We start from the raw sequence: 9,759 nt of genomic DNA, 5'->3' as shown, positions 1-9,759 counted from the left end.
TTCTTCACTGAGAGGATGTTTAAGCACTGGAACAAGTGGTCCTAAGCCTCAAGCTTACGGGTGTTCAGCAAGTGTTTGGAAAATGCTTTTAGGCATATCATGTAATCTCTAGGCTGCCCTTTGTGGAGTCAGGAGTTGAACTTGGTGATCCTTGTGGGTACCTTACAGCTCAGAATATCCCATGGCTATATGATTCTAATTTACCAGGAAATCAAGAATTCTCTGCATATGGATCTTCTTTCTTCAAACATTAATAAGTATAATTCTGATTTACAAAAATCTCTGAAATCATTTGCAGCCTCATTTATCTTTCTGCAGACACTCATTTGTCTTTGGATGTTTTTCAGAGACCTCAGAGTTGTGAGATGCTGCTTAATGTCTTAAAAGGATTGATTTTCTGAAATATTGAATATCTGCTCTTAGAATATCTACCTTATCTTAGGAAGACTGTCATGCTGGGTTGGCAAAATATTAATTCTTCTTTTTAATGTCAAAGAACAACCTTTTTCTGTTGCACTGGAAAGCATGACTGTTTGAGAACAAAGAAAATAGGGAAAAAATATATAATGAAATATTATTTCTCTTATGGCTTTTTAAAATAATAAGTACTCCATTTTGTATGTATTTAATTTTGTAAGATGGAAATTTTACTTAAAAATATATGTAGTCATGGTACAACTATAACAGTCTATTTCTGCCAAAAATATGTTACTAGTGTTTTTCTGATCAGACCTAAACAGATCTTTCCTTTTATACCAAATAATGTCTGGTAGGCTTAATGAAATGAATTCTTCATGGGTGTTAAAAGGGCAGAGCAAGGACATTTATTCGTCTGGATGTTATATGGCTGCATAAAATCAAGCCTTTGCTCAACTGCTGCTTTTATAGTTAGAGTGGACATAAAGAAGGGGAACAAAGGCCCTTAAAAGCACAGTTGTGCTCTTTACACTGTGTGCTGTCCACTGACCTGTGTTGACTCCTGGTGTATATTATGCAGCTCTAGAGCCACCCTGCTTTATGTTTTGGTCTCATGGTCTCCCTGATGGGCTTGGGAAACAGAGAATCACCTGCTTAACACACTCTGCACCTTGCAATATCTGTTCTAATCTATGCACCTCTGTAGACCTCAGCCATGGGGAAATCTTCACCAGCAGTCACCTCAGACTGGCAGGTTGGGGTCCCTGGTCAATAATGTCAGTATCATTAGGTAATTCTGAACTAAGGTATTATTGAAGAATGTGTCTAGCATTTTTAAAATAGGGATTATTTTTCAAACACGAAATAAAAAACACAGCAATAAAGAGAAAAATCCCATAAACCCCTGGATTGGACCCTGCTGCTGACTTTATACTAACACGCTGGCTTTACACTAACATACAAAGTGTATTAAAATATTAATGTGGGATTAGGTGATACAAATAATAAGTCATGTTGAAAAAAGATCAGAGAGATTCCAGAACATGTCTATTGAATTGTTTGACTTAATAGCTTTGGTTGTAATTTAAAAGCCTTAGCTGTGAGGTACACACATACCTGGAAGATTTATTTTTGTGTTTTTATCTTAGACACAATAGTGATTCCTGCTGAAATCCTTGTAATACATATAAGTACTTTTAAAGATTTCTCAATATATTTCTTATGATAAAAAATAAAATATCCATGTGTTTTAATTTTAAATATATTTTTTCTGGAGTAAGTAAAGAAATTATGCTGATGCCAATCTTTTTATCTTTCAAAAAATTTGATGATTCTTACTAATTCCACATGCCTTTCACTAATAAGAAAAATATCAATGCCTCAGAAATCCAAGGGAATAATTTCTTTGTTATGCTAAAGTAACAATGTCAAGATGCTAACAGCTGGATAGGTAAAAGAAAGAGCATCAACAAATATTCTTCTTTTACAAGTTGTACTAAAGTATTTTGTGTAGGTGAATTTCTACCTCATTTTCAAAATATTTATTTCTAGTAACTGCTTCAAACCTGTTCAATTACCCACACTTTTCAAAAATCAGTCCAATGGTTGTTTCTTTTCTCAAATTGTCCCTCTTTTCCAGTCTCAGCAAGAGAAACCAAACACTTCACTAAACATTTTTCCCTGTCACTCAGAGGAGGAACATGTGGAGAGGAAAAGGCGAGATACTGAAATACAGTGGCAGTCAGTTTTATGCTCCTGCCTCAGCAACCTAGCATGCAGTGTTGTTCACTGACCTGGTGCTGCAAGTTTGATTTTCCTTTGCCTGCCCACAGTATCACCAGCTGGAGCTAGCACAGCCAGCTGCTACATGCAGCTCTGCTTTTGAATGCATGGCGCACTAAGGAAATGAAAGAAGTGACACTCTAAACTTTTTGGTCTATATAACACAGAATGTGAAACCCCAGCTATATTGATGCACTCACTGATTATGACATTTAAACTTTGCTGCCCCTCATCAGTCTCTGAATGGTCTATTTCCATGGCCATTCAAAAGGTTAAGATCTGGGATGGATTCAGCTGTTTAAAATACTCAGTAGGATCTAGGAACTCTATGGAAACTGCCATAGTACCCAACTGCTTCCAACTGTCACAGCATGCTCTGCAAACATTTATTGTATTTCCATGTTAACTAGGTTTAACTAGTTGTCTACAAATTATTAACAACCTTGCATTCCTGTCTGAACTTTGGGAGTCTTTAACTCCCAAAACAATATCTCTGTGTTTAAAACACATCAAAGCATAAACTGTGTGGATTTGGCAAATCTAGAATTAAGCTTGCATGGATGAGTTTATTTTTGCCTGTTAACATAGATATAGGAAATATTTTCACAGCTTTGAATGCTCCTTGTTGTGTAAGATTTCATTTCAGCAGGGAATAAATTGGTGAGGTAATAAGCTGGTTAATTTACATGTTGATTACCTATTGGTTAATTTACATGTTGGTTACCCATTCAATGCATGGGCTATTCTCTTTGGCATGTCCCAAGGGCTTGATATCTTCTTTAGTCTTATAACTACTTTTTATCATTCTGCCATTGCCCAATTTTATATATCTATGTTTTTCTTTGCTTCTGCTTTTCTGAAGTTCCTTGTCCACTATCCTTATAGCAGCCTCATGATCTTATTCCAGTGCCTTTCACTAAGGCTGTTATTTAGAGAACATGAGAGTCAACCATCTTTGTGAATTTTTGTTAATCCTGGAAGCTGTAGAGATTCACAGATCAGAATATCTCTGATCAACTCTCCTTGTCTTCAGACAGAAACACTAAAGAAAAAACTTAGTCATGTTAACCTCCCAGAGATATAACATGTAACTTATCTAGCAGACAAAATCTTATAAAAATGTAACTCCTCATTTTGGGGTAAGTTTGCAGATTATATTTTCAAGAAAAAATTACATCTCTGAGTAGATTCCATTGCAAGTCTTTCTGAGTCAACAGCTCAGATGCGGAGGTGCTGGAACTTCAGGCATCTTAATGTGAGCAAAACATATTTTGCTTGTGATTCATTTTGAGAAATAGCCAAATATTTTAAGCCAAAAGTCTGCTTTAATCTACTTTCAAGATCAATTAAAAATGTGTCCTCAGGCAAACACATGGCATGGAAAATATCTGCCTTGAGGAATTAAAATTTAGCAATTATAAGTAATGAGAAAGAGGATTAAAAATGGTATATCTGAAGGCAGCTGTACAAATATTTCTACCTATGACGTTACACAATTCTTTCAGTGAGAAAAAGTCAGTATTGATACAGACCTGATTGCACTGTTGTCTGTGCTGAATTCATGTCTCTCTCTTATGTATGCATTTGCAAGTTCAGTTAGATCTGGGAACTCACACTAAACCCACTGCCCACTGTGAAGTTTGCCTGTGTAAGCCCCATGTAATGCCCCCCCAAAAAAAGAGTGCAGTAAGAACTTTAAATGTCAAGCTTTTGTCTCACAGATTATTGATTTCACCATTTGTGTGTAAAAATTGAGAAAATACATAAAATTCTTGGCCAAATCTCACTTCTTCACATGTTAATGTTGGATTGCCAGTCATTGCCACTGATCAAAGTGTGCTGTATCGGAGTTTTTGCCTGTGTCTTGTCTTGGAGGTCATTAACTTCTCCATGTGATGCATAAATGATGACATATTCCTCCTCCACTGACCGACACAACAAACAGCTTTGGTTGTTTTTAAAATCTGAAGCAAGATTTAAATGCCCTCAGTAATTCGCAAATGTGAAGAAAGCAACTGTTGGAAAGGAATAGAAATACCTATTCTTTTTCAGATTAAAAATATTTTGCTTAGCTGCTGTCACCAGCACCTTGAACTATGTAGTTTTTCACTTTTGAGTGGTCTCCTCAAGCAGGTTCCATGAGGTTTAATCTTTTCAGTGCTCAAAAGGAAATTGTTATGGAAAATGACAGAAGCTTGAGGGTCCTTTGTGGTTTTGAGTGACAGAAACCACAGCCTCTTATCAAGCCATAGACAGAAAAATCTACTAGGACTTGTAGGAGAGAGTACGAAGGAGGGCCGAGAAGATGATCAGAAGACTGGAGCACCTCTTCTATGAGGAAAGGCTGAGAGAACTGGGATTGTTCAACCTGGAGAAGAGAAAGATCTGGGGTGAACTTATTGCAGCCTTTGGGTACCTACAAGAAATCTGCAGAGGGACTTTTAACAAGGGGCTGTATTGATACAACAAGGGAAAATGGTTTTAAATTGAAAGAGGGTAAATCTATATTAGATAGAAGGGAAAAGTCTTTACTGTGAGGGTGGTGAGACACTGGAACAGATTGCCCAGAGAAGCCATGGAGGCCCCATCACTGAAAGTGTTCAAATCCAGGTTGGATGGAGCTTTGAGTAACCTGGTCTAGTGAAAGATGTCCCTGCTCAGTGTAGGAGGGTTGGAATGTGATGACCTTTAAGGCTGCTTGTAAACAAACCATTCTATGATTCTGTGATTCTGTGATGCTGCTATAAAATGCAACAGCTGCAGCAGCTTTAGAAATTGAGAGAAAAAATGGAGCAATTCAAGGGCATATTACTGTCTTCATATCATTGACACAACCTACTGTAAATATTCAGTGAAAGCTGTGGAGAAAGCACACAGCCTCTCTGGTTTTGTACATGTAATGTTATTTCCATGTATTTTCTTAACAAACCAGCCTCAGTTTCACTGCATACAAAATACATTTCTCCAGGTGATGAAAACTTTGGGCTTCTGTTTGCTGGAGCCACTGGTGTACATCTGTGTCAGTAAGCTAAACACCATCAAAGAAGAGCTTTAATATAGGTCAAAAACAATCCAATTTTGACTTATGTCTGTTAACACCTTCCCTGGCAGTGCAAAATTTACTCTGGGGATAGCCAAACCCGGGTATCATTCACAATAGTATGAATAAGGTCAAACTATTCTGAGGGGGGCAAGACAATTCAGCTTCCTGAAGAACTTTTGTTTGCTACCAAAGCCAGGGAACAGGGGCCACTTTGGCTTGCTGTCATAGACACTGCTGGGTAAGAAACTGAAGGCAGCAGGAAATTTTGCGTTAACTGGATTATGAAAAGAAACACCAAAACATCAGTCAGAAGCTGTCAGAATTCTCCAAGCCTGTAACAATTTAGTATTTGTTTCAAATCTCAAGAAACGCAAAACCTGAAACATGATGGTATTGCTTTAGGCTAACAGTGCTGCTGGCCCTGTGCCATGCCTCAGACAGAAACTGACAGTGGAAATGAGAGGAAGAGTGGAGCAACGGGGAAAGCAATGCGTGACCGAGGGTCTGTCTGAGGCAGAACTGACTGTTCAACCATGACAATCCTTCCACCACAGATCCCCAGTCACCTGTGTGATTCTTTTAGCAAGGTCACCACCTGATGTTATACATGATGTCCTTCAAAAATAAAACAACAAAAAAATCTTCTGACACTTCTTCAAAGGAAAACCTGTCAAGAATTAATAATGGTCTCCTGACATTATTTATCTTACTATACTTACTTCCAGACCCCTTTATAAGGCTCAGACCACAGGTATTCCCCCAGTAATTTCTATAACTCCCTTTGCAACCCTTCAAAACTAGACATCTACTTTAGTGCCACCTGCATTTTTATTGCACTCTGGATAACCTAGTTCATGCATAAACAACTTCATTCAAAGGTAAACAGGTTTGGAGCCATAACATTTTCTTTTAATAATCCTAACACAAACTACAGATACTCAGGTCTCCTTTTTTCCTGCTGGATTCAAGCCATTTTCTATTGTTTAGGCTATGTGATCTGTGGAGCAAATGAGAGGTGACTTCTTATCTACAAGAAAAAGCTGTCTGATAAATCAAAAAGATGAATAATTTATACCACAGGAGCAGAGAAAACAGCATTTCACACTGTTTTTCATGCAAAATGTCACATGAATTCCAAATGGACCAAGGAATTTGTGTGCTTGAGACTAAATTCATTGGCAAAAATGAAAAGAGGAGGGAGGAGAAATCTCAGTATTGTTGTGATTGTAGTTTACTCAAGGAAAGAGGTTATGATCCAGCTGTTCTTTTTCTATATTGACTTAAATAGAGAAATAAATTAAAGCTACAAAAATCAATGCAAAGGAATACTTATGAAACACAGTCAGACAGCATTGGTACTGCAAATAAGGCAGGGCTTCCTTGTGTTGTTTTTTGCCCCCACACTCAATTTCAATTTGGTTAGCTGAAGACTATTAAATTATTATTTGTTTTTTCATAATCAGACATTAAAAGGACCAGCAACTGGAGAAATATGATTGAATATTATTGTCACTGCTGTGGCCCCATGTTGCCAATTGATTTACATATAACCTCACAGAAGATGGTTTAAAGGCTCTCAGAAAATGGCCAAGCAAGTTTAGTATGCAACGGGCAGACACACAGTATCTTTCTAACATAAAAGCAACAAAAAGCAGTAACAATAACATCCCCAGGAAAGAGAAGCCCTGCACACTATTAATGCAACAGGGAGAATGCGTACAAAATCAGAGGAACCTTCAGTGGCTCTGTGGAGCACTGGACAGGCCATCACATCTCCCTCCCTTTCTCCCTCCCAGTAATAATTACCAGTTTGGGCTTGATATTGCAGTAAGCCTCTGAATGCTGGGCATCTGGGACAGTGTGACTTGGAATCTCTTGTGTCTCCTATATTAATAGACTCCAACACAGGGATCTCATGCATATATATTGGACGTCCCAGTCTTTGCCGCTGTCTCTGTCTTCCTGTCCACAGAAAAATTTGGGTTGAAAGGGACCTCTAAACATCACCTAGCCCCTCTTTCTCTAGACCTGGTGATTTTTCACTAGGCCATGTTTCTCAAAGTCCCATCCAACCCGACCAGTGATGGGGGATCCATAATTTCCATGGGCAATCTGTTCCACTGTCTCACCACCTTCACTGTAAAAAAATTGTTTCCTTATGTGTGGTCTAAATCTGATATCTTTCAGTTTAAGAACATCACCCCATTTCCTGTCACTACAGGTCTTGGTTAAGTCTTTCTCCAATTTCTTATGAGATCCTTTTATATAATAAAAGGCCCAAACAATATTTTATGGCAACAGTCCTTCCAATTTGACTTCATATTAAATTCATGAGATTACTTAAAGCCAAATGCTGTGCCTAATCTTGAAGACCTCACATAATTGAAATACACTAAGGATTTGGAATACTAACTGAGTCACTTTCACAGCTTTCAGCAGATGTAATTTTTTGTGTATGCTGCGGTAGATTTCTCTGCAAAGTGAGCATGCTGCTTAATATTTGATTTTTCTCTGCTGTAAACTTTGAAATGATGGGAAAATGTTGGCTAGAAAGCCGCAAGCTTTTAGGAAAAACAGACTGTGGGAATTCTGTTATTCCCAAGTACCCAGGTCCTGCTTAGAAATATCTAAATATTTTGATATATTACTGTGACTATTTCACAAGCATAATATACATATAACCAGTCTTATATAATTAAATGAAAGCAAATAAAAAAGTTGTATGAATCAGCCTGAAGTTGTTACTTTGTCACAATATTTAAAATACTTTAAATTCAATTTCACAGCTTCTGAGAGAAATTAAAAGCATGTAGAAAAGCATAAAAATGAAATGTTTTTTCTACTCTTCATCAGTAGAGAGCGCTGTTAGACAGCAACAATTCTCCAAACCCTCTCAAGCCACGCAGGTGCTGAATCACTGCCTGAAGCCAGTGGTACAGCACCCTGGGCAACTAAGTAAAATTCAAAATGAGAGAAAAAAGCAAGAGTAGACTTAGCATCATATTTTAAAGAAGTATGGATGCATCTTTTCACAAGCTAATATTACAGATGTGACGTTAGTAATTGTGAGCTCAGACAACTAAACATCTATTCACATAAACTTCCAGGGAGGGAAAGGACAGAAAACTGTTCACAAAGAAGTACTTAGAACAAATCCAATGAACATGATGAAGCTGTACTGTAGTCCATATCAAGATGTTATCTGTAGATTAATAAGATGGGGTGAAATTAATTAAATCACAGTGGCAAAGGGAATTGAATGAAAGTATGAAATGAATGGAGTGCAGTAGTCATTACTTGTGCTGGGTGGTGCACTATGCTGCTTAATTGATTCTCTGGTAGATGAGGGAAATCGTGATGCCATTTATCCCACAGTTTTTGTACGAAGAAGGGTAAGGCTATTTTGGACTAGTGAGGTCAAAGAGTAAAGCCAAATCTTGTGGACAAGAATACCCAAACCCATCATTAGGATCTGGCAATTGAGCTACCATCAGTCACCTTCAAGAAACAATTTTATAGGTTATAAAATTTCCTATTGCATACACATATAAGTGCAAATTCATGTCAGACTTATACTAAACTGTAGTTTAAACCGAAAGAAAATTATGAGGCACCAGATAATAGCTTCCCCTCTTCCTTAGTATATCACTAATAACATGTTTGTGTATTCATATGGGATACATAGGCGCAGGACAGTGTTGTCTCTATCTAATGAGCTTTTTTATTGTAAAAACCAGAATTGATGTCACAAATCAGACTGAAACTTTCGGATGCCTCTTAGTTGTCATAAAATACAGAACTGTTGTTTGAGTAAGTGACAGCCACTTTCCAGAGTCCAGGTCAATTTGGATCTTCCCTAAGAGCACACTAAAAATACTGCATGCAAAAACTCGCCCTATGAGAAGTAGTTTGTCAACAGTTAAATGTAATTAAGTACCCAATCAACATATCCAACCTTTCCTTCCCTCTGTTTTCTGTGTTCTTAAGCATTTTATGCAGTATGATTCGACAGATGCGCAAACAAGAGTATCTCAAAATGTGACGAAAAAGATTAATCACTAAGGGGAAAGCTTGCAGCATCTGGAGTGTTGTAGGGCACTTCCTCCAAAAAATGAGGACTTTCAGATCCATGACAAAATGCCCAAATTGAAAAGGAATTTAGGAATTTTTTGTCTTGGTGACTTATTTCCCAGCTGCTTAACTGCAAAGTGCACTTTTAAAGATGACGGTACAATCTACTAACATAGTGGTCCAACTGGTCTAGCACTGACTGCATTCTGATGTTAATTTTAAACACTTTGAGGATTTAGCAGTTGAGGCTAAGTCTTAGTCCCAGGTCTGTCTGGCCAGGAGAGAAGGATCCATCTGCTTGCACACATCCCTACCTGACATCTGCCTCACAGGGCTTATGGCACAGGACAGAACTTCATCACATTTGTGGTCTTGGCATTTGACCGGAACACTCAGAGCTTCTTTATTTCAGCTAGGAGGGGATAGCTAATAATGGTGCTGTTTGT

This window comes from Camarhynchus parvulus, chromosome 2 (genome assembly GCF_901933205.1).
Source record: "Camarhynchus parvulus chromosome 2, STF_HiC, whole genome shotgun sequence".
NCBI lineage: Eukaryota > Metazoa > Chordata > Aves > Passeriformes > Thraupidae > Camarhynchus > Camarhynchus parvulus.
This window is presented reverse-complemented; position numbering follows the sequence as displayed.